The sequence below is a fragment of the Macaca thibetana genome, chromosome 2, assembly GCF_024542745.1.
Source record: "Macaca thibetana thibetana isolate TM-01 chromosome 2, ASM2454274v1, whole genome shotgun sequence".
NCBI lineage: Eukaryota > Metazoa > Chordata > Mammalia > Primates > Cercopithecidae > Macaca > Macaca thibetana.
The window spans coordinates 140,866,283-140,893,907 of record NC_065579.1 but is presented as its reverse complement, the minus strand read 5'-3'; the positions used below and the strand labels follow the sequence as shown (position 1 = coordinate 140,893,907).

Below are 27,625 nucleotides of genomic sequence, written 5' to 3'. Positions count from 1 at the left end.
GTGGGCAGGCAGAGGCCCCAGTGGGTTTTCCAGGGGTGGAAGTACACATGCAAAGAGTCTACAGAGTCAGAGAAGAAAAGCTACTAAGAACAGAGGACTGCGTGTGGAGCAAGAGGGAGTGGTGGGGACCGAGGTAACCTGGAGAGCCTGTTCTCTGCTTGAAGGGGCAGCTGCCACTCACATGCCACCAACTGCTGCAGACTCAGATCTGCCTGTTTTTAAAAGGAAACACAAAATCTGGAGTTTTTACATGAAATATTTTAGTTTTTAAATGCTGTCAATTATTCAACTGAAATGTTTCATTTGTCTTCTTGAACACTACACAGGGTAAAAAAAAAAACAAATTTTGCAAGCCCCCAGGTAGAAACCTCAAGCTGGTTCATAGGGGATGCAGAATGCTGAATATGAGATAATGACCCAGGAGTGGACATCTTTTGGGGTATTTGCCCAGCTCAAGTCAAGCCTCCTCTCTGAGAACCATCATCTCACCTACGGTGGGCTCTGGCAGCCATAATTATACTATGTAACCCTGACCCCTGGGCACACCTGATTGAACCAGAAGTTGTCCTCTGACCCAGAACAGACCAGTCAGCCCAGTCCTCTCTTCTGGAACTCTGGGATCGGAGTTGTGCCATCAAGACAGTCTGTTGGTCTCATATATCTGATATATATCTGATGTATCAAGAAGACAAATGAAACAATTGAATAATTGACAACATTTAAAAACTAAAAGATTTTGGCTGGGCGCGGTGGCTCAAGCCTGTAATCCCAGCACTTTGGGAGGCCGAGACGGGTGGATCACGAAGTTAGGAGATCGAGATCATCCTGGCTAACACGGTGAAACCCCGTCTCTACTAAAAAAAAATACAAAAAACTAGCCGGGCGAGGTGGCGGGCGCCTGTACTCCCAGCTACTCGGGAGGCTGAGGCAGGAGAATGGCGTAAACCTGGGAGGCGGAGCTTGCAGTGAGCTGAGATCCGGCCACTGCACTCCAGCCTGGGCGACAGAGCGAGACTCCGTCTCAAAAAAAAAAAAAAAAAAAAAACCTAAAAGATTTCATGCAAAAACTCCAGATTTTATAAGAGTGGGGTAAGTGGGGGGTGGGGGGCTGCCACTGGGGGCAGGAGGGGGACTGTTGCTCACCTCTGGGAATGCTAAAATAGAGGAGGGGATAGAAGAAGGCAGCAGACAAAATGCAATAATTCATATGCTGGAACAACCGAGATCTACCAGCAGAAGGATGAATTTAGACCTTTCCCTCATATCATACACAAAAATTAGCTCATAATTGATGATAGTCCTAAATGTAAAAGCTAAATTTTTGTGACCTTGAGTTAGGCAAAGATTTCTCAGATACATCACCAAAGGCATAAGGAATTTTTAAAAACTGCTAAATTGGACTTCATCAAGATGAGAAACTTTTGGGTTTCAAGAGGTACCACTAAGAAAATGAAAAGCTATGGAATGGAAGAAAATATTTATAGGTCATATATATGATATATCATATATCTAATATATCCAAAATATATAAAGAACTCTTCCAACTCAATCACAAGAAGATAAATAACCCAATTTATAAATAGGCAAAGGATTTATATAGACATTTCACCAAACAAGATATAGGAATGGCTCAAAAGCACATGAAAGGATGTTCAACATCATTAGTCATTAAGGAAATGAAAAATCAAAACCACAGTGAGATACCACTTCACATCTACTAGGATGACTATAATTTAAAAAGAAGGACAATAACAAGTGGTGGTGAAGATGTGGAGAAATAAGAACTCTCAAACACTGCTGGTGGAAATGTAAAATGGTGCAGCTACTGTGAAAAGCAGTCTGACAGTTCTTCAAATGGTTAAACATGGTTACCATATGACTCAGTGATTGATTCCACACCTAGATATATACCCAAGAGAACTGATCACGTGACCACAGAAAAACTTGTATGCAGATATTCATAGCATTATTCATAACAACCAAAAAGTGGAAAAAACCCAAATGTTCATCAACTGGTGAATGGATTTTGATTAAAATGTGGTCTATTTGTCATTAGAAAGAAACACAGTACTATTCCAAGCTACAACATGGAGGAACTGGAAAAACATCATGCTAGGTGAATGAAGTCAGACACAAAAGGCAACACATTGAATGATTCAATTTATATGAAATGTCCAGAACAGGCAAATTATATTATAGAGACAGAGAATAGATTAGTGGTTGCCTGGAGGGGGGAACAGGCAGGGATCTTTTGGAAAAGAGAGAAATGTTCTAAAATTGGATTCTGATGATGATTATACAATTCTGTAAATTTACTAACTGAATATATGATAACTGAATTATATGACTCACTTATAATGGGTGAATTTTATGATAGGAAAATTACACCTGAATCAAGTTGTTTTAAAATTTTTTCAGTGGATTAAGAAAGAGACTGCTTTGGGTTCCAGATCTCTCTGTCTGTTTTTAAAATCTATTTCACTGCACCAGTGTTGGGAAACAGGATCAGTTATAAGATTCTCAGCATCATTTAAATGAAAACAAACTAGTTGCTTAGCAGAAGAACTGCTTTAACCAGAACCGAGATTTAGATAAAATAGATCTCATGGTTTCTTGTAAAAGGGGCAGGGAGATGTTATGCGTAACTTCTAAATTAGTCATCGGAAGTGGAAGGAGAGGAATGACAGAGCTACATCAAACCCTTTCCTCCTACACGTCTGTGATCTTCTCTCATTTTATAATTTGGTTTAAGAGACTGAACTTGTTTGTTTGTATACTCCCCACAACCCCCAGCCCTGGTGTGACAGGCTGGAATTTTTAAAGCTAAGTGCAGGAAAGGAAAGCTGAAGGATATTATCACTAAATGGAAGAAGAAAAAAAAAAAAAAAAAAAAAAAAAAAGGCAGCATTAAAAGCCCAGCTCAGTTATCTCTTACTTTCTAACATCAAAAAGCAAGAGAGAAGCTGGGCGCGGTGGCTCACGCCTATAATCCCAGCACTATGGGAGGCCAAGGCGGGCAGATCACAAGGTAAGCAGTTTGAAACCACCCTGGCTAATATGGTAAAACTCCGTCTCTACTAAAAATACAAAAAAAAAAAAAAAAAAAAAAAATAGCTGGGCATGGCGGCGCATGCCTGTAATCCCAGCTACTCAGGAGGCTGAGGCAGGAGAATTGCTCGAACCTGAGAGGCAGAGGTTGCAGTGAGCCGAGATCATGCCACTGAACTCCAGCCTGGGCGACAGAGCGAGACTCTGTCTCAAAAAAAAAAGAAAAAGAAAAGTAATATTTTCATGATTGCATCAGGCTGGGAGATTTTCCATATTGTGTCATTTAATCCTCATCGTGCTGGTGACCTCACCAAAATAATTCTGCCCCCCATTTTAATGATGTGGAAACAGAGGCTTCTGTATTTTTTAGGGCTTGGTGCCTGCACTAAGAGATTCCAGAGTGACTCAAGAGCAAGTTTCACTTAAAGGCCCAAGGGGCACCCATCTGCTAAGACCTTCCAGTGAACTTCACATACTCCCCTACCCCATCCTCTTTTTCATTGTGAAGAGAATAAAATAAATAAACACTTTGAATAAAGATTCCAGGGAATTGAAAACATGGACATCCGTGCTAGCATGAGAAAGGGATATAGTGAATACATCATCCTCTTTTTCACTGTGAAAAGAGGAAAATAAACAAACGCTTTAAATAAAGATTCCAAGGAATTTGAAAATATGGATATCCGTGCTAACATGAGACAAGGACACAGTGATTACACTACCAAACCCAGCACACACACAAGTATCATTTCAGGACATGATGAATAATGTTTTCATTTTGCTCCGAATCCTTGGAGACTAAATTCTGAGCAATATACTTTCAAAGACCAAAGTTATTCAGGCTGTTCTCTTCTTGAGGAAGAAAAAAGTGATTGATGATATTGAACTAAATAAAAGAGCTGGCAGGAGAAAAAGAGAGGCAGATGCGGCATTTATAAGAGAGAGCTCCCAGGTGATTAGGAGTTCCTGTAACTTTTGTCTCTTTCAGTCAAGTGACCTGATGGATACCTGCCTGCAGCTGCCACCTCATCCCACACCTGGGGCTCTTTAGCACCACCTGCTGGTCAAGCCTTATTGCTGGTTCTGGGGCCAGGCTATTTATATATACGGGTTATTTATATATAGAAGTTATTTATATATAGGGCATAGATGAGTGTGACGTGATCTGGTTCCTAGTTCTATTCTGATATTCACAGATGATTCATTTATTCATTCATCTATTTATCCATTCATTCTCCCTTCCTTCCATCAGACCATCCACAAAATCTTCACTGATGAATATTCTTGCCAGGTACAGATATTATGATAGCCAAGGGATGAACACAGTTCCTATTTTCATGGAGGTGCCAGCCTATACCAGTAATTCTCGATTCTGCCTGCCTGAGAGTTTTGTTTTGTTTTGTTTTTTTGAGATGGAGTCTCGCTCTGTTGCCCAGACTGGAGTGCAATGGCATGATCTCAGCTCACTGCAAACTCTGCCTCCCAGGTTCAGGTGATTCTCCTGCCTCAGCCTCCCAGGTTGCTGGGATTACAGGTGCCTGCCACCACATCTGGCTAATTTTTATGTTTTTAGTAGAGACGGGGTTTCACCATAGTGGCCAGGCTGGTCTCAAACTCCTGACCTCAAATGATCCACTTGCCTCAGTCTCCCAAAGTGCTGGGATTACAGGCATGAGCTACTGCGTCAAAAGCTTTTAAAACATATTGAGATGTCTTCTTTCAGGAAGACTGAGTAGAGGTACTTTTCTCTATTCTGCTAAGTACAACCAAAACTCTGGATGTTACATTTAAAGCAAACACAAGAAGACTCTGATAGGTGGAGAGGCAAAGGCAAAGCAGTGAGGAACATTGGGACTCAATGAATGACACTGTGATGAGTTCCCTGGGCTTTTGTTTGGCCACATACATCAGAGAGTTTGAGCTGAAGAAGCTGGCAGCTCAGAAATGGCAATCGGCACAGGCAAAACAAAAGCCTGCTGTGTCTAGCCAAAAGACTGGGAAAGGGGCTGCCTAGCAAAATAGAAAACTTTTAGACAACACCTGCTCTATTTCAGCCAAACACCATAGAAAAACACTGTGCCCCGTTCCTGTCCTAGCCAGATGAGGCGAAGGAGGGAGGGAAGCCAAGACTTCCACCCTTGTCAAGCTGTAATGAAGTGACTCAACTCCCCCTGCTGGGGTGGTGTCCCCGCCATTCCTAGCAGGGAGCTGGGACTTGCATCCTGTCAGGTGATGACAAGCCCTGCACCCACTCCCACGGTGTCAGTAGGGGTGCATGGGGAGCAGTGAGGAGGCAGTCTCATCCCTCCCAGCTGGGGACTTATCTTCAGTGGCCTAGTGGGGAGATGGAGCTCCCACATCTGCTCAGCAATAATGAGAAACCCACGCCCTTCAGGTGTCAAGAGAAGCTAAGTGGGGAGCCAGGACATCTACCTCCACCTGGAAGTAATGAGGCAGCACACTCTCCCCTTGTGTCCTCCGGCTTCCCCTGCTACGGCAGTGTCAGTCAAAACCAGATAAATCAGGAGATTTAAATATGATCCTAGGTCTCATAATACCTACAATTTCCATATTTCAATTGAAAATCATTTTTCACATCAAAAAATGAGAAGGGAATTCAAATAGGATTTTTTTTGTGTGTGTGTGTGTGTGTGTGTGTGTGTGTGAGACAGAGTCTCACTCTGTCACCCAGGCTGGAGTGCAGTGGCGTGATCTCGGCTCACTGCAACCTCTGCCTCCCAGGTTCAAGCCATTCTCCTGCCTCAGCCTCCCAAGTAGCTGGGACTACAGGCACATGCCACCATGCCTGGCTAATTTTTTGCATTTTTAGTAAAGACGGGGTTTCATCGTGTTAGCCAGGATGGTCTCAATCTCCTGACCTCATGATCTGCCTGCCTAGGCCTCCCAAAGTGCTGGGATTACAGGCGTGAGCCACCACACCTGGCCCAAATAGGATTTTTAAAAAGCAATCATACTATCCGGGCACGGTGGCTCACGCCTGAAATCCCAGCACTCTGGGAGGCTGAGGCAGGCGGATCACGAGGTCAGGAGATCGAGACCATCCTGGCTAACACGGTGAAACCCCATCTCTACTAAAAATACAAAAAAATTAGCTGGGCGTGGTGGTGGGCACCTGTAGTCCCAGCTACTCAGGAGGTTGAGGCAGGAGAATGGCGTGAACCTGGGAGGCAGAGCTTGCAGTCAGCCGAGATCGCACAATTGCACTCCAGCCTGGGCGACAGAGTGAGACTCCATCTCAAAGAGAAAAAAAAAAGCAATCATACTTTGGAAGTCTGAGGCAGGAGAATCCCTTCAGCCCAGGAATTTGAGAGCAACTTGGGGAACATAGCAAGACCTCATCTATATAAAATTAAAAAAAAAAATTAACCAGGCATGGTGATGTGCATCTGTAGTCCCCGCTACTTGGGAGGTTAAGGCAGCAGGATTGCTTAAACCAGGAGTTTGAGGCTGCAGTGAGCTATGATCATGCCACTCTATTCCAGCCTGGGAAACAGAGCAAGACTCTGTCTTTAAAAAATAAATAAATAAAATAAAAATAAAAATAAATTTAAAAATGAATAAATAAAGCAATTAATAGATACCATGACGACAGAAGTGTTAGAATTATCTGACAAAACATTTAAAGTAATCATCATAAAAATGCTTCAACATGCAAATGTGAACACACTTGAGACAAATTAAAAAAATAAAGTCTCAGCAAAGAAATAGAAAATATAAAGAAGAACCAATGGAAATTTAGAATGGAAATAATAGTTGAAATAGAATCCAGAGGTGCCCTCCCTGCCTGAGGAGAGGGAGGTCATGGCGTGAAGCTGCAGCTGCTGCTGCTTCTGCAAGGTCTCAGGGCTGGGCTGCAGCCATGTCCTACTGCTGGCAGGAAGGGAAGGATCAAATCATATTTGTAACCAAAGAAGACCAGGAAACTCCAAGCAATGCAGAATCGGTGGCTGATGAACCCAATGATCCATACGAGGAGCATGGATAGATACTGCCAATGGAGACATTTACTGGAACTGCCCATGCCTTAGGCGAATGGCCAGTGGCCCCTGTGGGGAACAGTTCAAGTCAGCCTTTTCCTGCTTCCACTATAGCATGGAGGAGATCAAGGGGTCAGACTGTGTAGACCAGTTCCGGGCCATGCAGGAATGCATGCAGAAATACCCAGACCTCTATCCCCAAGAGGATGAGGATGAGGAAGAGGAAAGGGAGAAGCAGCCAGCAGAACAAGCAGAAGAAACAGCTCCCACTGAAGCCACTGCAACCAAAGAAGAGGAGGGGTCAAGTTAATGAAGGCCACAAGGCACTGGGCTCCAGTCCTTTTGGAGTGGACCTTTTGCAAAAAGCCTTGTTGTCACCTTCCAGGAAAGTGTCTTTCCCTCTGTTGTCCTGTGCACTGTAATATACAAAATAACTTATTTTGATGATCAGGGGTCTTGACCTCTTGACATATACACTGAAAAAAAAATGGGGGTTGTATGTATGTGTGTCCTACCTAAACCTGTAGCTGCCACTTTTGAATTCTCTTTTCAGATTGCCCTGAATTTTGCCACTTTTAAATCATGTGCTGAATAAGCTCAGCAACTAAAAACCATTACCCAGGAAGGTTTCTTGTGAGTGAGCTGATTTATTCTGATTCATTATATTCCTTTTGGTAGATTTTGTACCCCTTGGGGAAATAATACAAGTAATAGAAACAAAAACATCTTCTCTTAAAAATGCTGGGGTGGGGCCTCTACTAGCAGAGGCCAGATGGTCAGATACGATTTCTGCAAACCCATCTTGACCTTGAGTATGTGAAGGGGTACTGTACTTCATTCCTGATACATTTTGGTTTCCATGTTGGTGTGGAGCTCCTGGTTTTCTGTGTTTGGACGGTGAAGATTTGGACCCTCGCATTCACAGTCCCTTTCTAAGTGAAGGGAGAGGCTGGCTTGGCTGTTCCTTGTTATTCCGAAAGCCCTGGTTTGGGGCCCATGTTCACACTGGATCTCAGTCTGGCCAGGTGCAATGTTCTTGAGAGGTGGGGACCTAATTATTACCAGAGTAGCAGCAAGAGAGGGAACATTGTGAATTAAGTATTCAATTAAAAGGAAACATGATTTCTACCTGAAAAAAAAAAGAATCCAATTGATGGGCTTAAAGAAGGCAGGAATAGAGGAAAGAATCAGTAAACTGGAAGATAAAACAATAGAAATTCCCAAATCTGAACATCAGAGGGAAAAGACTAATAAACAAATAAACAAACAAACAGAACTCCAGGGTCCTGTGGGACTATAACAAAATATCTAACATTCATATAATCATAGTCCCAGAAGGAGATGAGAAAAAGGGTGGCAATGATAATGTGCTTTGAGAGATAATGGCTGAAAATGTCCCAAATTTGGCAAGAGACCTAACTCTACAGAATCAAGAAGCTGTTAACCAAACAGGATAAGCCCCCCAAATATACACCAAAACACATAATAATTAAACTCCTGAAAATGAAAGACAAAAAATGTTGAAAGTGTCAGAGAAAAAAACCTTACCATAATGGGAATGATAGCAGATTTCTCACAGAAAACATAGAGACAAGAAAATGGCATTATATTTTTCAGATGCTGAAAGAAAAGAACTGTCAGCCCAGACTCTTATACTCAGTGAAAATATCTACAAGGAAAAAAAGGAAAACAACACATTCTCAGATGAACTCGTACAGGACTCTGTGCTGAAATCTACAACATGCTGATGAAATAAATCAAAGATGTAAATAAATGGAGAGTGTTTATGGATCGGAAGTCTCAACAGAGTAAATATGTCAATTCTTCCCAAATTAATATACAGATTTAATGCAATTCCTATCAAAATATCAGCAAGATGTCTTACAGATATAGACAAGACTCTTCTAAAATGTATAGGGAAAAGTGAAGAAACTAGAACAACTCAATTTTGAGAAAAAGAGAATAAAATGGGAGAAATTGACCTACCCAATTTCAAAACTACTATACATTAATAGCTACACTAATCAAGACTTTGTGGTATTGGCAAAGGAGTAGACACATAAATCAATAGACTAGAACAGAGAGTCAAGAAATAGAAATAGAACCACTCGAATATTCTCAGGTGATTTTGGACAAAGGCGCAAAATTAAAGCATTTTCAACAAATGGTGCTGGCACAATTGGACGTCATAGGCAAAAACTGAACAACCTAAACCTTATGTCTTATAAAAAAGTTAACTCAGGCTGGGCATGGTGGTGGCTCATGCCTGTAATCCCGGCACTTTGGGAGGCCGAGGCAGGCAGATCATGAGGTTAAGGGATTGAGACCATCCTGGCCAACATAGTGAAACCCTGTCTCTACTAAAAATATAGAATCTTTTGAACCCGGGAGGTGGGGATTGCAGTGAGCCAAGATCGCACCTCTTCACTCCAGCCTGGTGACAGAGCGAGACTCCGTCTAAAAAACATACGAACAAAAAATTAACTCAAAATGCTCCACAGACCATTAAATGTAAAATGTAAAACTACAAAACTTGTAGAAAAACACATTAGAAGAAATCTTCAGGATCCACAGCTAAGCTAAAAGTTCTTAGACTTGTGACTAAAAACATGATCCACAAAAAGAAAAAACAATGAATTAGACCCCATCAAAAGGAAAAATTTTGTTCTGTGAAAGACCCTGTTAAGAGGATAAAAAGACAAGGAGAAAATATTTGCCAGCTACATATCTTACAAAGGACTAGTATTTAGAACATATAAAGAGCTCTCAAAACTCAACAGTAAAAAGCAGACCATCTGATGAGAAAATGAGCAAATGACATGAGGAAACATTTCATCATCAAATAGATGATACAGATGGCCCATCCGCCTGTGAAAAGATGTTCAATATTACTAGCCATCAGAAAAGTGCAAATCAAAACCACAATGAGATATCACTGCACAGCCATCAGAATGGCTAAAATAAAAGACAGTGGCAACACCAAATGCTGAGGAAGACTGCAGAGAAACTGTATCACTCATATATTTCTGGTGGGAATGTAAAATGATACAACCATTCTGGAAGAGTATGGCGGTTTCTTAAAATACTAAACATGTAACTACCATAAACTTGAGTAATTGCACTCCTGGACATTTATCCCAAAGAAACTAAAACTTATTTGCCTACAAACAACCTGAACATGAATGCTTATAGCAGCTTTATTCATAATAGCTCAACGCTGGAAACAACCAGATACCCTTTGATAGGTGAATGAGAAACCAACTGTGGAATACTACACAGTAGTAAAAAGGAATGCACTAGTGCTATTCCCAACAATCTGGATGAGTCTCCAGAGAATTATGTGAAGTAAAAGCAGTCCCAAAAGGTTACTAACCGTATGACATTTATGTAACATTCCTGAAATGACACAATTATAGAAATGGAGAACAGATTAGTGGTTGCCAGGGGTTAGGGATGGGGGAGGTGAGAAGGAAAGGGGATGTGGCTATAGAAAGGCAACGTTGGTGATGGAACTCTTCTGTACTTGATTGTCTTTATGTCAATGTCGGTTGTGATATTTTACTACAGTTTTGCAATATGCTACCACTGGAAGAAATTTTTTTTTTTTTTTTTTTTTAAATTTATTTATTATTATTATACTTTAAGTTGTAGGGTACATGTGCATAACGTGCAGGTTTGTTACATATGTATACTTGTGCCATGTTGCTGTGCTGCACCCATCAACTCGTCATTTACATCAGGTATAACTCCCAATGCAATCCCTCCCCCCTCCCCCCTCCCCATGATAGGCCCCGGTGTGTGATGTTCCCCTTCTTGAGTCCGAGTGATCTCATTGTTCAGTTCCCACCTATGAGTGAGAACATGCGGTGTTTGGTTTTCTGTTCTTGTGATAGTTTGCTAAGAATGATGGATTCCAGCTGCATCCAAGTCCCTACAAAGGACTCAAACTCATCCTTTTTTATGGCTGCATAGTATTCCATGGTGTATATGTGCCACATTTTCTTAATCCAATCTGTCACTGATGGACATTTGGGTTGATTCCAAGTCTTTGCTATTGTGAATAGTGCTGCAATAAACATACGTGTGCATGTGTCTTTATAGCAGCATAATTTATAATCCTTTGGGTATATACCCAGTAATGGGATGGCTGGGTCATATGGTACATCTAGTTCTAGATCCTTGAGGAATCGCCATACTGTTTTCCATAATGGTTGAACTAGCTTACAATCCCACCAACAGTGTAAAAGTGTTCCTATTTCTCCACATCCTCTCCAGCACCTGTTGTTTCCTGACTTTTTAATGATTGCCATTCTAACTGGTGTGAGATGGTATCTCATTGTGGTTTTGATTTGCATTTCTCTGATGGCCAGTGATGATGAGCATTTTTTCATGTGTCTGTTGGCTGTATGAATGTCTTCTTTTGAGAAATGTCTGTTCATGTCCTTTGCCCACTTTTTGATGGGGTTGTTTGTTTTTTTCTTGTAAATTTGTTTGAGTTCTTTGTAGGTTCTGGATATTAGCCCTTTGTCAGATGAGTAGATTGCAAAAATTTTCTCCCATTCTGTAGGTTGCCTGTTCACTCTGATGGTAGTGTCTTTTGCTGTGCAGAAGCTCTTTAGTTTAATGAGATCCCATTTGTCAATTTTGGCTTTTGCTGCCGTTGCTTTTGGTGTTTTAGACATGAAATCTTTGCCCATGCCTATGTCCTGAATGGTACTACCTAGGTTTTCCTCTAGGATTTTTATGGTATTAGGTCTAACATTTAAGTCTCTAATCCATCTTGAATTAATTTTCGTATAAGGAGTAAGGAAAGGATCCAGTTTCAGCTTTCTACTTATGGCTAGCCAATTTTCCCAGCACCATTTATTAAATAGGGAATCCTTTCCCCATTTCTTGTTTCTCTTCAGCAAAGTCTCAGGATACAAAATTAATGTGCAAAAATCACAAGCATTCTTATACACCAGTAACAGACAAACAGAGAGCCAAATCAGGAATGAACTTCCATTCACAATTGCTTCAAAGAGAATAAAATACCTAGGAATCCAACTGACAAGGGATGTAAAGGACCTCTTCAAGGAGAACTACAAACCACTGCTCAGTGAAATAAAAGAGGACACAAACAAATGGAAGAACATACCATGCTCATGGATAGGAAGAATCAATATCGTGAAAATGGCCATACTGCCCAAGGTAATTTATAGATTCAATGCCATCCCCATCAAGCTACCAATGAGTTTCTTCACAGAATTGGAAAAAACTGCTTTAAAGTTCATATGGAACCAAAAAAGAGCCCGCATCTCCAAGACAATCCTAAGTCAAAAGAACAAAGCTGGAGGCATCACGCTACCTGACTTCAAACTATACTACAAGGCTACAGTAACCAAAACAGCATGGTACTGGTACCAAAACAGAGATATAGACCAATGGAACAGAACAGAGTCCTCAGAAATAATACCACACATCTACAGCCATTTGATCTTTGACAAACCTGAGAGAAACACTGGAAGAAATTGAGTAAAGTATATGCAGGATTGCTCTATGTTATTTCCTACAACTGAGTGTTCCTAAAAGGCTTAATGTAAAAAAACTCTTACTGATACCTTGGCCGCACTCCCAGACTCCCAGCCACTATGGTTTGAAGGTCCCCAGGTGATCCAGTGTGCAGCCAGGATTTAAAAAAAACCACTGGTCTAGGACAGTGCTTCCTAAACTTTCATATGCAAATACATTTTCTGAGTCTCGTTAAAATGGTTCAGGAGGTCTGAGGTAGGGCAAGAGATTCTGCATCTCTAACAAGCTCCGAGGTGATGCCCATGCTGTTGGCCCACGAACCTCACTTTGAGTAGTAGGGGTTTTTACACTGTGGTTACATCCAGGTTGGGTTCATAAGAATTATCAGAGCAACTGTGAAATATATCGTACACTGGGATCCGGCTTAGTCGATTCAGTAGGATCCAGTAGGTCTGGACTGGCGCCGATGACTCTTGGGGATAGAGGTTTGGGTATTTCTGCATGCATTCCTGCATGACCCGGAACCGGTCTACACAGTCTGACCCCTTGATCTCCTCCATGATATAGTGGAAACATGAAAAGGCAGACTTGAACTGTTTTCCACAGGGGCTGCTGGCCATTCCCCCAAGGCATAGGCAATTCCAGTTAATGTCTAAACATTAAGGTTTAGGTGTTTTTTAATAGCTCCCCTGGTGAATGTGGTGCCGAGCCAGGTTTAGGATCCAGCAGCAAGCTGCCTCCTGCTCCTTGATTCCTGTGTATGAGCTCACCTTGGCACCCAAGGCCAATAATGGAATTTAAAATTCTTGTCTTCATGCCCAGTACTTTCACTGCCTTAGACCTGGGGTCAGGCCCTGGGACTTGGTCTCTCTCATCTGCCCTTGAACCTACCCAGTGGACTTCAGTCAGTGTCACCTCCCTAGAACATGCTCTGGTGTCTCCTGTCCGTCACCGGCCTTCTGGAGGCCAGCCGCCTACTCCTTTTGTTCATCCTTTGGAGGCTGCCTTGATCTAAGCTCAAGTTTGCTCTCACCAGGGACACTGCAACAGCCCCCTAACTGGCCAGCCCACTTCCAATTTCACCCCCTGTAGTCCCCACCCGTGTCAACTGCAAGCAATCTTTCTAAATCCACATTTCTCTCCTTTAGTTACTTATTCCCATTATCATTTTTGCTGATCTGTCTTTCCTATACCACCATTTACTTTATATATAATTTAAATGGATCCACTTTTTGCTGAAGTTTATTTCACTACCACATATGAAAAACCAGTTATCTTTTTTTGTTATCTATAGAACTTTCCATAGGCATAAATAAAATGACAATAAAACAGTGTGATTTAATTCTACTCAGATATTGTGAAGAAGGCTTTGCTTTGTTAAAGAGAAACCTTAGCAAGAGTAAGATAGGTGTTAAAAACTTCCCATCACTGGCCGGGCACGGTGGCTCACACCTGTAATTCCAGCACTTTGGGAGGCCGAGGCAGGCGGATTACGAGGTCAGGAGATCGAGACCATCCTGGCTAACACGGTGAAACCCCGTCTCTATTAAAAATACAAAAAATTAGCCGGGCGTGGTGGCAGGCGCCTGTAGTCTCAACTACTCAGGAGGCTGAGATAGGAGAATGGTGTGAACCCGGGAGGCCAAGCTTGCAGTGAGCTGAGATCATGCCACTAAACTCCAGCCTGAGTGACAGAGCGAGACTCTGTCTCAAAATAAAAAAGTAAATAAATAAATTAATAAAAACATCCCAACACCAAATTGAGACTCTCTTGGAGGTAATCAGAAGGACTTAAATATACAAGTAAGACTTGAAAATCAGTGAGTCAATATTAGTTAATGGTACATTTCTGTACCATTTACAGTCACTTCAGGTAACACCCAAGATGTGGTAAACACTGTTTTAAATCTTGTCATATATTGTTTTGCTTCTAAATGCCTTGAAGGAAAAGTTCAAACTCCTTAGGCTGTTGGTATGACATTTCCTTCATATTTTGAACCACAGCACTCCAGCAAAAATGAACTCGCTGTCCCCAAACTCCCCAGGTTCTTTCAGTTTTGGGGGGCTCTACACACAGGATTCTCTTCTCCAGGAAGAGGATGTGTCTTGCAGATTAGCATTTCATTTATGTTTACTATTGTCTTTTATGGGCCTATTTCAGAGCCCACCTGAAACAAAGTAGGTGAGAAGAATGAAAGGGACAAAGGAGAGGTGGAAAGGTTGATAAACAAGATGGGAAGAAAAAGGAAGGGAGGGAGGCAGAGGGAAGGAAAGTATCAATGAACTTCTATTTATTCTACAAAGCCCATCCTTCTTTTCTGAAGCTTTCCTGTATCCCTTAGCCATATCTAAGCATTTCTTCTTCTGGGTTCCTACAGTATTGTCTCCATATCTCTATTAAGGCATTTAACACTATATTCTTTTTTTTTTTTTTTTTTTTTTTGAGACCGAGTCTCACTCTGTCACCCAGGCTGGAGTGCAGTGACAAGATCTTGTCTCACTGCAACCTCCACCTCCTGGGTTCAAGCGATTCTCCTGCCTCAGCCTCCCGAGTAGCTGGGACAACAGGCACGTGCCACCACAACTGGCTAATTTTTGTATTTTTTTAGTAGAGATGGGGTATTGCCATGTTGGCCGGGCTGGTTTCAAACTCCTGACCTGAGGTGATCCACCCACCTCAGTCTCCCAAAGTGTTGAAATTACAGGCGTGAGCCACTATGCCCGGTCCACTATATTCTATTGAATGAATTCAGGTGTCCTTCACTTAGACTTTGATCCCTACAAGGGCAGGACCACTGCGATATTCACTTATATTTCCAGCACCTAGCCCAGTGGCTTTAAAACTTGGTTGCGCATTGGAATCATAATCAGAGCTTTAAAAAAATACTGATGCCGAGGACTCACCACTCCTGGACTGGATTCTGATGTAGCTGGTCTAGGGTGTGTCTGGGTTTCAGGATTAAAAACAATTTTTTGTTGGAGATAGGTTGTCGTTCTGTTGCCCAGGCTGGAGTGCAGTGGCAAGATCATAGCTCACTGTGACCTTGAACTCCTGGCCTCAAGCAATTCTCCTGCCTTGGCCTCCCAAAGTACTAGGATTACAGGTAGGAGCCACTCTGCCTGGCCTGGATTTTAAAAACTCTCCAGATAGTTCCAATGCAGCCAATATTGTGAATCACTTTCCTAACCAAAGCCGAATTATGGTAGGAGGAGGTCAGTAAGTGATGAGTAAGTAGATGCATCCTGCCTTTAACGCACCACAGTTCTGACCCAACATGACCGCATTCAGAGTTTCATGTGATGCTAATTCATTAATATATTCAGGAACTATTAATTAAACAATAATGTGGTACCAGGTATTATGCTAGGCCAAGCCACTAGAGATGGAAATGTGAGTAAGACTCCCAATTCTCCCCTTGTTTTTGATATGCCTCAGGGATGGCTGGGGCCTGTCCTAGTTCATCCAAGAACTTTCTGTCCTGCTGATTAATTGTCCAGCTCCAACAGCAATCATTTCCCTAGTGACTGACAGCAAATCTTACTTCTGGCTGGTTCCTTGGGCAAGTGTTATCTAAGGATAGACTCTATTTACTCTCAGAGAGAGGAAGTTCCCAGGGGGTGTGGGCAAGTCAAGAAACCACAAAGAAAGTGGTCTTGTCTAGATCTCTCCAAGCACTCCAGAAGTGAAAGGGAGATGATGCTCAGGTGGAGACCAAAGTCCTGTGCAGCTCAGACAGGCCTCCTTATGGGTGTGTATGTACATAAAGAAAATGTAAGGCCGGGCGTGTTGGCTCACGCCTGTAATCCCAGCACTTTGGGAGGCTGAGGTGGGCAGATCACCTAGATCAGGAGTTTGAGACTAGTCTGGCCAATATGGTGAAACCCTGTCTCTACTAAAAATACAAAAATTAGCCAGGCGTGGTGGCGGGCACTTATAATCTCAGCTACTGGGTGACCTTGGCTTGGCATGAGAACTGCCTGAACCTGGGAGATGGAGGCTGCAGTGAGTCGAGCTCATTTCACTGCACTCCAGCCTGGGTGACAGAGCGAGACTTGTCTCAGGAAAAAAAAAAAAAATCTTCATCACCCATGATGATGTTCATCATCATAGGTAAATGGCATTTCCTTCCCAACCACTACGGTCCCATGCTCAGACCTGCTTCAAAACTCTGCACTACAGGTGACTGAAGACCGGAGATGATGTCCAGGTTGGGTCACCCCTGTTCTGTTCTGCTGTGGACTTTGACAACATCTTCTCTCATCCGCTATCACAGTTTCCTAACTGGTCTTCCTGCTCCTGGTTTTGGCCCATTTCACATAGAAGCCAAATGATCTTTCTAAAACCACAAATCCAATCCCCCTACTCAAAACTCTAATGGCTGGCCACTGTTGTCAGAATATACAGAAACCCCCCGACCCCACATCCGTGATACAAGGGTAACAACCCAAATAAACCTGGACTGTTTTGCATCCAGTCTACCTCTGGTATCTTTTTTGTGTGTGTGTGTGTGTTTTTTGAGGCTGACTCTCACTCTGACACCCAGGCTGGAGTGCAGTTGTGCCATCTTGGCTCACTGCAACCTGCACCTCCCACGTTCAAGCGATTCTCATGCTTCAGCCTCCTGAGTAGGTTGGATTACAGGCGCCCACCATAAAGCCCAGCTATTTTTTAAAATTTTAGTAGAGATGGGGTTTCATCATGTTGGCCAGGCTGGTCTCCAAATCCTGACCTCAAGTGATCCACCCGCCTCGGCCTCCCAAAGTGCTGCTGGGATTACAAGCTTAAGTTACCATGCCCGGCCCCATGATCATATTAAAAAGAAATTCAAGTCCAATATCCAGAAAATAAAATGATATGGAAAAGTAACTTCAACCTTTACTGAAGACTTTCCAATAGGCAAAACTGAGAGGTGACAACATGTTAGCAGCCTTCGCTCTCAGCACCTACTCGGCCTGAGTCCACTCTGGCAGCACTTGAGGAGCCCTTCAGCCCGCCACAGCACTGTGGGAGCCCCTCTCTGTCCTGGCCGAAGCCGCAGCTAGCTCCCTCTGCTTTCGAGGAGGTATGGAGGCAGAGGCGCGGGCGGGAACCGGGAATGCGCGCTGCGCTCACGGGCCAGCGCCAGTTCCGGGTGCCCCAGCACTGCCGGAATTCTCACCGGGCCTCAGCCGCCTCCGCCCCGCGGGGCAGGGCTCGGGACCTGCAGCCCGCCATGCCTGAGCCTCCCCCTACTCGTGGGCTCCTGCGCAGTCGGAGCCTCCCTGACACGCACCGCACACTGCGCCACTGCGCCGGGTCCCATGACGGCCCAGAGGTGGAGGAGTGCTGGCGCACAGTGCAGCACTGGTGGGCAGCTTCACCTGCAGCCCCTGTGTGGGATCCACTAGGTGAACCCAGCTGGGCTCCTGGGTCTAGCAGGGACTTGCAGAACCTTTATGTCTAGCTAAGCGATTATAAATACACCAATCAGTACTCTGTATCTAGCTAACCTAGTGGGGACTTGGAGAACTTTTCTGTTTAGTTCTGCGTCTAGCTAAGGGATTGTAAACGCACCAATCAGCACTATGTGTCTAGCTCAGGGTTTGTTAAACACCAATCAGTACTCTGTGTCTAGCTCAAGGTTTGTAAATACACCAATCAGTACTCTGTATCTGGCTAACCTAGTGGCGACTTGGAGAACTTTTCTAGCGCTCTGTGTCTAGCTAAAGGATTGTAAACACACCAATCAGCACTCTGTGTCTAGCTCAGGGATTGTAGACAGGGAATGCACCAATCAGCACTCTGTAAAAATGGACCAATCAGCTCTCTGTAAAACAGACCAATCAGCTCTCTGTAAAATGGACCAATCAGCAGGATGTGGGTGGGGTCAGACAAGGGAATAAAAGTAGGCTGCTGGAGCCAGCAATGGTAACCTGCTGTGGTGGTTTTCTGCACTGTGGGAGTTTTGTTTTTCTCACTCTGCAATAAATCTTATTGCTGTTCGCTGTTAGGGTGTGTACTGTGTTTGTAAGCTGTAACACTCACCGTGAAGCTTTGTAGCTTAATTCCTGAGGCCTGTGAAACCACGAACCCACTGGGAGGAGTGAACAACTCCCGATGTGCCACCTTAAGAGCTGTGACACTTACTATGAAGGTCCGCAGTGCACTCCTGAGGCCAGTGAGACTGTGAACCCACCAGAAGGAACAAACTACAAACACGTTAGAACATCAGAAGGAATAAGCTTAAGACACACCATTTTTAAGAACTATAACACTCAGCGTGAGGGTCTGCAGCTTCATTCTTGAAGTCAGTATGACCAAGAACCCACCAATTCCAGACACAACACCATCACAAAAAACTTATTCTCCCATTTGTCACCCCCTAGTGCCAGCTACAGCATCAGCTGCTCACCCTCAGATTTCTCTCTCTCAAAAACTTCAGGTTCCCTTGGTTCCCTTTTAATTCCCTTTTCCCTTCTCACCCACTCTTCGATCTTTCTGATTTATTGAAGGGTATCATGTAATTTCTAATACAAATCAGCTTAGCTTTCCCAGTGCCCTCTTTTCTTTATTCATTACTCCAATCAGCTTGACAAATGCCCAAGAGATAAAACAGGTCTACTCTGGAAATAGAGGCAGGGTGCCAGGCAGTGGCTAGTTATATGTCAATACATTTGAGCCATCACACAGAGCTTTTTCCACCTGGTGTTACCTTACTGTGCAGCCTCATCTGTGATTCTCCACTCTCTCAAAATAGGCCCTGCTTGTGTACACCGCATACCTTTACAAACGCTGCTCTCCTGCTGGGAATGCCTGTTCCCGTCCTCTTACCCTGGCAAGACATTCAGTTCTTTACAAACCAGTTCTGATGTCACTTCCTTTTAGGCATTCCTCCGTCCCACCGGGCTGGGTTAATTCACTTCCTTCTCCAGAGCTTTGCTGAACTCTGCACAGACCTCAACTGCAACCCTTATAAAGCTGGGTTGTGGCCAGGTGCGGTGGCTAATGCCTGTAATCCCAGCACTCTTGTTTGTAGAAAATCCTGGGGAATCTACAAGAAAACTTTTAGAACTCACAAATGAGTTATAGGGACCCAAGTCCTCAGTTTGGCCTTGGAGGGGTCCCTCTGTCTCCTGGCCCTGCTCCCCCTTTCCTGCGGCACTTCCTAGCACCCCTCCTGTGTGTGGCTCTTTGCAGCCGCAGGTGGAGCACCCAATTCCACGCTGCCTACTTTCCCTCTCTGCTCCCTGCCTGTGTAGAGCCTTTGGAGAGCTTCTGTCTCATCTTCACCTCATCCCTAAAGTCCTTAAATAAGGGGCACATTTATCAAGGATAAGAGTTGGACCTGTGTTATCTCATTTAATCCCCACAGCAACCCTCGGAAGTGGGAACTGTAATTATCACCCCATTTTTCAGATGAGGCCCTGGGAACCTACACCCCTAGTCCAAGCTCACACAGTTATGAGGCCCACTGGGCTTGAAAGCAAGGGCTGCTGCCTGACTCCAACATCCAATTTCTTAACCTGAAAGTTGGAAAGAGAAGAGAGGCCCAATTCCAATGCTTCCTCCCCTAGCTAGATGTATCTCTTCTTTCCCTGATCCAGACTCCAAGGCTGATAAGCTATCAGTGCATAGAGCTGACTCTGTACTGTGATCATTTATGTAGAGCTTTTCTCTCCCCTGTTTGGCTGGAAGATCCGTGGGAGCAGAGGCCCCATCTTATTCAGCTTTGTAGCCTCACATGCTAGAACTGCTTGGCACATGGTAGGCATGCACATTGCACGGCTTCAGAAAGAGTGAAACGAGATGGTTGAGGGACAATACACTAAAGAGAACAAATGTGTGTTCCCTTTTGCATGCACAGGAGATATGGCCTCACTCATATTTGGGGTGTCAGGACGATGTGGCTAGAATGTATCATGGGGGAAGGCCATCCCCCTCCTTGCTGACAATGCCCTCTGTGTCCCCTCAAGGCTGCAGAAGAGTTATCCTGGAGAGAAGGGCCCCGTCTTCAGGGCAGGGATTTGTGCACTCATATTTGTTTACTGTTTGTTTGGCACAGTAAAAAATATTTGTTGAATGAATTTGCTGTGTGACTCTGAACCCTTCTCTCTACTTCTGCAGGCCTCCTCTGTTAAACAAAGGGATTGCTCAAGATCGGGGATTTTGCAAACATTCCCCTTTCCCCCTTTTCTTGGTAGCACAACTACTGGTTTATGTAACAGTTTAGATAAGACAGATAGAAGCAGCTTGCTGCTGTAGCTGGAGTGGAGTGGTGGAACCCAGAGCCATGTCTACTTGACTCTCCCTTTTTGCCCCAGACTCCCCAGAGGCCCCTCAGAGCAGCTTGAGAACAGTCAAGCTGGAGAAACTCTAAAATGCCTTGAAATTCGGAGAGCTCTGTAAGGAGTGTCCACATTTTTTTTAGAGACAGAGTCTCGCTCTGTCACCAGGATGGAGTGCAGTGGCAACATCTCAGCTCACTGCAAGCTCTGCCTCCTGGGTTCACACCATTATCCTGCCTCAGCCTCCCGAGTAGCTGGGACTACAGATGTCCGCCACCATGCCCGGCTAATTTTTTTGTATTTTTAGTAGAGACGGCGTTTCACCATGTTAGCCAGGATGGTCTCGATCTCCTGACCTTGTGATCTGTCTGCCTCGGCCTCCCAAAGGGTTGGGATTACAGGCACGAGCCACTGTGCCCGGCCTTTTTTTGTTGTTGTTGGGAACAAGCCCCCCAAAATCTGGCCATAAACTGGCCCCGAAACTGGCCACAAACAAAATCTCTGCAGCACTGTGACATGTTCATGATGGCCATAATGCCCAGGCTGGAAGGTTGTGGGTTTACTGGAATGAGGGCAAGGAACACCTGGCCCACCCAGGGCAGAAAACCGCTTAAACGCATTCTTAAGCCACAAACAATAGCATGAGCGATCTGTGCCATAAGGACATGCTCCTGCTGCAGTTAACTAGCCCAACCTATTCCTTTAATTTGGCGCATCCCTTTGTTTCCCATAAGGGATACTTTTAGTTAATTTGATATCTATAGAAACAATGCTAATGACTGGCTTGCTGTTAATCAATACGTAGGTAAATCTCTGTTAGGGGTCTCAGCTCTGAAGGCTGTGAGACCCTTGATTTCCCACTTTACGCCTCTATATTTCTGTGTGTGTGTCTTTAATTCCTCTAGTGCTGCTGCGTTAGGGTCTCCCCGACCTAGCTGGTGTCAGCATTTTTTTTTTTTTTTCAGACGGAGTCTCACTCTGTTGCCAGGCTGGAGTGCAGTGGCTCGATCTCGGCTCAGTGCAACCTCTGCCTCCCGGATTCAAGCGATTCTCCTGCCTCAGCCTCCTGAGTAGCTGGGACTACAGGCGCACGACCACGTCCAGCTAATTTTTGTATTTTTAATAGAGATGAGGTTTCACTATGTTGACCAGAATGGTCTTGATCTCTTGACCTTGTGATTTGCCCACCGTGGCCTCCCAAATTGCTAGGATTACAGGCATGTGCCACTGTGCCCGACTGGAGAGTCTGCATTTTAAAAGAGTGGCTCTGAAAAGAGAAAATCCTTTTCCATACATTTGGACAACTATTATTTAATGTGCTTGAATGGTGGAATGTAAGGGCCTTGATTAGAAGTGAGAGGGTGTAGTGTTGTCTTAGGATGGAGAGTTTATGTTTCCCAGGGCCTCCAAACTCCCCTGGGTCTAGGGGGCCACTAGTTCTGCCTTACCATTTGTGCAAGTGAGCCCTGACATGCAGCTTGCCAGCAGACACTCGGCTGCTGTACTTTCCCGTCAGCCTGCCATGTTCTTCTAAGTGGCTATCTGCTTCACTCCTACTTTTCCCCATTGATTTTTCCCTCCTCTTGCTTTCCAGAACTCACAAAAACCTCCACTGGTTCTAAGCATTTTACATAGTGCTGTGAACTTGCTGGTGGAAGTTGAATAAGTGGATGTGTGATAGGCAAATTGCCCTAGATTTCGATATTTTAGTTAAAATTCCACACAACACCTGGGATATATAATCACACAGGAACCACTTAGCTTCTTGTGAAAACAATCACAGAGTCTAGGAAATGGAAAAATAATCATAGTTTTCATAACTTGTTCCCATGAGGACCTGCTCAATGCTGGGAAGTTACAGCTGTGCACACTTCCAGCTGTGGCTGCACCCACCCTCACTCCCACCCTGTCCTGTGCCTCCTGCTACATTGCTATTTACCCAGTTCCTCAACAGGTTCCTATACAGGCTGTAGGTGCTCAAGAGAACTATTAAGTGACTATTGTTATCCAGCTGAGATGCTCCCCTGTACAATCCGAACAACTACACCATCCATCACTGGAATAAAGGATTACTGGACTTTTAAAGAGAAACTGATATACTCATGCTCATAGCAGCATTATTCGCAATCACCAGAAGGTGGAAGCAACCCACATACCCATCAGCAGATGAATGGGGAGACAGAATGTGGTCCTCACATACCATGCAATATTTTTAAGCCTTAAAAAAAGAAGGGCATCTGGCACGTGGTACCACCTGGATGAACCTTGAGGACATTCTGCTAAGTAAAATATGACAATCAGAGAAAGAGAAATACTGCATGATTCTACTTATATGAAGTCCCTAGAGTCGTCAAATTCCTCGAGACAGAAAGTGGAATGGTGGCTGCCAGGGGCTGCGGGAAGGAGGAAAGAGGAGTTAGTGTTTGATGGGTACAGAATTTCAGTTTTGCAAGGTGAAGAGTTCTGGAGGTGGATGGTGGTGATGGGCACATGATTGTGTGGTTGTGAATGTAGTTAGTATCACTAAACTGTGCACATAAAATGGTTAAAGTAGTAAGTGTTATGGGTAGATATAGGTATAGATATAGATTTTTTTTTTTTTTTTGAGATGGAGTCTCGCACTGTTGCTCAGGCTGGAGTGCAATGGCGTGATCTCGGCTCACTGCAACCTCTACCTCCCAGGTTCAAGCGATTCTCCTGCTTCAGCCTCCCAAGTAGCTGGGATTACAGCTGCATGCCTCCATACCTGGCTAATTTTTTTTGTATTTTAGTAGAGTCGAGGTTTCACCGTTTGCCCAGGCTGGTCTTAAACTCCTGAGCCCAGGCAATCCACCCGCCTCAGCCTCCCAAAGTGCTAGGATTATAGGCATGAGCCACCACGCCTGGCCCTGTGTTATGGATATTTTACCACAATTAAAAATAAATAACTAGATGAGAAACTAAACAGCTCCTTAAAGCACTTTAACAAGGTCTAACATTAAAGGATTTGTCAACTTAAGGGCATCTTAAAAAGAAATCCTCCTGGGGATTCATGGTAGACTGAATGGAGGTGTCTTGCGGTAGAGAGCAGTGCATTGATTGAGTTGTTACACTTTAAATCAAATTTTATTACAAACTCATATTCCCACGCCCAGATACTTCGGGAGCAGTGACTCACACTCTGTTTAACATTTAACTTGATTTCTCCTCATCTCAGTTAAGGAATCGGGGATTGGTCTCTTTTATGCTCCTGGGGAAGCAGGATTCTGAATAAAACTAACTGTCTCTGTGGTTGGTTTTCTTTTTTTTGTTATTGACATAGAACAATCGTAAAATTATGAAATGCAGCAAAATAATGTGTACATTATTATTCTACTTATATAAAACAGAGAAATGCAGGGGGAAAAAGTGGATCTTTGAGAGGTAGGCCACCCTTCCCTGGGGTTGCTATAATGAACCTCAATTTCTCTGTTCTTTAAGTTCAGCACAGTCCGATAAAGGAGGGCAAACAAGGTTTACAAGAGGCAGCCCGACAAGAAGGGTAAAACCAGCATGATCTTCCCTGCACAGGATGACGGAAACCAATTTACTGTCTCAGCTGTGTGTCTAAGGCACATTTTCACCTGCTGGTGTGCATGGGCAGCCCTGCAGCTCCACACCTCCTCTTGCTGGTTGCCTACTGGAGTGGCTGCAAGCTCCGCACCGGCATCCTCATTCCTAAGCCCCTTGCGTACCAACAAACAGGACCCTCCACCTCAGCAGTACTGTTCTCACGGAGGACAGGGATTCTCAGGACAGTGATGAGGTAACCGGCCTCAGAGACAGGCAGCTTTACCAAGACTATACAGCAAGTCAGGGTTGGAGTTGACAGTGGTACTTGGGGTTTCTTAGACCCAGGTCCAATTCTTTTTGGAATCAAACCACTAACATTTATAGCAGGTACCCCGGGCCAGGCGTGGTGCTTGGGGATTGATAGGTATTGTTTTATTAAAGTCCCACCATAATGCTAGGAGGTAATTACTATTACAATTATTTTTCCAGATTCCTTTTACTGAGTCTTACAGAGCTTAAGTAATTTGCCAAAAGTCATGGAACTAACAAAAGGCAGAATCCGGATTTTAACCTTGGTCTGTGTGACTACTCTATCTGTTTGTAGGCAATACTTCCTCCCTTCCTGTTTCAGAAGAGTTTTGATAAAAAAAATTAAGTTACCACAATTAAAATAAATAAGAAAGAAACGAAACAGCTCCTTAAAGCATTTTGACAAGGTCTAACATTAAAGGATTTGTCAATTTAAGGGCATCTTAGGAAGAAATCTTCCTGGGGATTCAGGGTAGACTGAGTGGGCGTGTCTCGCAGCAGACACCAGTGCATTGATTGAATTGTTACACATTAAATTAATTTTTTTTTTTTTTGAGACGAAGTCTCAACTCTGTTGCCCAAGTTGGAGTGCAGTGGCACAATCTCGGCTCACTGCAACCTCCACCTCCCAGGTCCAAGCGATTCTCCTGCCTCAGCCTCCCAAGTAGCTGGAACTGCAAGCACGTGCCACCATTCCCGGTGAATTTTTGTATTTTTAGTAGAGACGGGGGATTTCACTATGTTGGCCAGGCTGGTTTCGAACTCCTGACCTCGTGATCTGCCCACCTTGGCCTCCCAAAGTGCTGGGATTACAGGCGTGAGCCACGGCGCCCGGCCCATTTGTTTATTTTTAACTGTGATAAAATACCTACAGTATAACACTTACCATTTTAACCATTTTATATGCACAGTTCAATGATACTAACTACATTCACAACCATGCAACCATGCACTCATCGCCACCACCCATCTCCAGAATTCTTATAATAATCCATTAATTCATGTGCTAGATTTGTGTGGTTTTCTGGAGTCACTGCCCCCTGAGGTATTTAGGCATGGCAATATGAGTTTATAAGAAAATTTAGGCCAGGCGTGGTGGCTCACTCCTGTAATCCCAGCACTTTAAGAGGTCGAGGCAGGCAGATCACGAGGTCAGGAGTTTGAGACCAGCCTGGCCAACATAGTGAAACCCCGTCTCTACTAAAAATACAAAAAATTAGCTGGGTGTGGTGGCTTATGCCTGTAATCTCAGCTACTCAGAAGCCGAGGCAGGAGAATTGCTTGAACCTAAGAGGTGGAGGTTGCAGTGAGCCGAGATAACGCCACAGTGCTTCAGCCTGGGCAACAGAGCAAGACTCTGTCTCCAAAAATAAATAAATAAATAAGCAAATAAATAAATAAGGCTGGGCACTGTGGCTCATGCCTGTAATCCCAGCACTTTGGGAGGCCGAGGTGGGCGGATCACTTGAGGTCAGGAGTTTGAGACCAGCCTGGCCAACACGGTGAAACCCCATCTCACGAAAAATACAAAAAATTAGCTGGGCGTGGTGGCCCATGCCTATAATCCCAGCTACTCAGGAGACTGAGGCAGGAGAATCGCTTGAACTCGGGAGGTGGAGGCTGCAGTGAGCCGAGATCATGCCACTGCACTCCAGTCTGGGCAACCGAGCAAGACTCCATCTCAAGAATAAATAAATAAATGAGAAAGAGAACTTTGCTGTGTGTCCCTCATATGTGTCCTGTCCCATCCATGGCCCCCACAAGAAACTACCGTCCTGACTTTTAAGGAATCACTCTTGTGTCTTTTAAATTTTTTTTTTTTTTTTGAGATGGAGTCTCACTCTGTTGCCCAGGTTGGAGTGCAGTAGCACAATCTCAGCTCACTGCAACCTCTGCCTCCTGGGTTCAAGCTATTCCCCTGCCTCAGCCTCCTGAGTAGCTGGGACTATAGGCACCTGCCACCACACCTGGCTAATTATTTTTTGTATTTTTAGCAGAGACGAAGTTTCACCATATTGGCCAGGCTGGTCTCGAACTCCTGACCTTGTGATCCACCCACCTCGGCCTCCCAAAGTGCTGGGATTACAAGCATGAGCCACTGCGCCCGGCTTAAAATTGTTTTTTTCCTCAAATGTACATACCTAGATACTACATTCTTGACCATTTGAAAAATTTGCTGCCTTTTAATTCTTTTTAAATGTGTGGGTTCCTCATTCATCCTTTTACTTCCTTATACTTTTTCCTTGAAAGAATCTGGAAGTTTGACTGTTGCATCTCCCTTGGGCTGATGTTGCTGACTGCACACTTGAAGTTCTGTTCAACACACTACTCTGTCCTGTGGTCGTCCTGAGAATTGCCAGCTGAATCCAGAGACTGGCTCAGGCTCAGGATTGATCCCTTTGGTCAGACTGCAGGTAGGGCTTGGTTTCTCCATGTGGTATGTAATGTCTGGTTGTCTCATTTTCTAATAATCTTAGCAGCTGTTATATTAACACCTATATCTATTCCTCTGTTCCCTTAAAAATTAAAAAATGTTTTCTAATTGTGTAAAATATATATAATACGGAATTTACCATCTTAACCATTTTAAAGTGTACAGATCAGCAATGTTAAGTACATTCATATTGTTGTGCAAACAATCTCCAGAACTCTCTTTATCTTGTAAAACTGAAACTCTATATTTACTGAACAACTCACCATTTCCCCCTCCCCCAACCCCCAGCACCCACCATTCCACTTCCTTTTTCTTTTTTTTTGAGACTGAGTCTCGCTCTGTCACCCAAGCTGGAGTGCAGTGGCGCCATCTTGGCTCACTGCAACCTCTGCCTCCCGGGTTCAAGCGATTCTCCTGCCTCAGCCTCCTGAGTAGCTGAGATTACAGGCACCTGCCATCATGCCTGGCTAATTTTTGTATTTTTGTAGAGACAGGGTTTCACTATGTTGGCCAGGCTGGTCTTGAACTC

General features: G+C 44.0%; 1 protein-coding gene and 1 pseudogene across 4 annotated transcripts in view; one reads left to right on the top strand and one right to left on the bottom strand.

Annotated features, from left to right (window-relative positions):
- HRH1 (histamine receptor H1) overlaps window positions 1-27,625 on the bottom strand; it is a 114,600-nt gene that overhangs the window by 22,043 nt on the left and 64,932 nt on the right. Inside the window, exon 1 of one of the 3 annotated variants that reach the window (XM_050781485.1) lies at window positions 17,831-26,151. The exons of the other annotated variants lie outside the window; for them this stretch is intronic. The gene's annotated coding sequence lies outside the window, so the exon portion shown is untranslated. Of the gene's footprint in view, window positions 1-17,830; window positions 26,152-27,625 lie in introns of those variants that run through there. 3 annotated transcript variants of the gene reach the window in all.
- LOC126949076 (mitochondrial intermembrane space import and assembly protein 40-like) lies at window positions 6,775-8,213 on the top strand (annotated as a pseudogene). The gene has a single exon (XR_007723583.1). The product of XR_007723583.1 is annotated as a mitochondrial intermembrane space import and assembly protein 40-like (transcript).